At 28.2% G+C, this 617-nt stretch overlaps 1 non-coding gene across 1 annotated transcript; it reads right to left on the bottom strand.

Annotated features, from left to right (window-relative positions):
- On the bottom strand, positions 1-74 carry TRNAI-AAU (transfer RNA isoleucine (anticodon AAU)). The gene has a single exon. It is a non-coding gene; the product is annotated as a tRNA-Ile (tRNA).
- Positions 75-617: the final 543 nt, after the last annotated feature.

Genomic DNA, 617 nt, shown 5'->3' with positions numbered 1-617 from the left:
TGGCCCATGCAGGTTTCGAACCTGCGACCTTCGCGTTATTAGCACGACGCTCTAACCAACTGAGCTAATAGGCCAATATGTTTTATTTTTAAGTTAAATTTATTAATCTAATATTAATATAGACTACTAGATGTCTACGTTTTAATATCATTATTTTTACAATATTTTATTTATTTAGTTATTAATTTTTATCTCACCTCGAATGAGCTAATAGATCGATATATTTCTTAAATAAATAATAATTCCTCAATTATTTTTTGGTTTGATTAAAATGTAACTTAATTTGATATTTTTAAAATTATATTTTTGTATATCCCATTAAGCCAAAACCAACTAAGTTCATTTTGTAAATAAAAAGTATAATGATTGTTGTTTTCAATAGATTACAAATTTTAATATATTATTTATATAATAATATTTTAAAATTAAAATTTTTTATTAGCCATGGCGTATGCGTTTTTTTTAGCATCAAATTTACTAACTCGAGGTTGGTTGCCCTATGACAAGAGGGAGGAATGACCCAACTCGATTTGGGCTCGATGATGGACAATGCGTGTGATCCTGAGAAGCTAAGAATGGTCGGAGAAGGAATAAGGCGCAATAAATTTGGATTTTGA

Source organism: Musa acuminata, chromosome BXJ3-8 (assembly GCF_036884655.1).
Source record: "Musa acuminata AAA Group cultivar baxijiao chromosome BXJ3-8, Cavendish_Baxijiao_AAA, whole genome shotgun sequence".
Classification (NCBI taxonomy): Eukaryota; Viridiplantae; Streptophyta; class Magnoliopsida; order Zingiberales; family Musaceae; genus Musa; species Musa acuminata.
The sequence above is the reverse complement of the archived record's forward strand: the minus strand, read 5'-3'. Positions and strand labels throughout refer to the sequence as shown.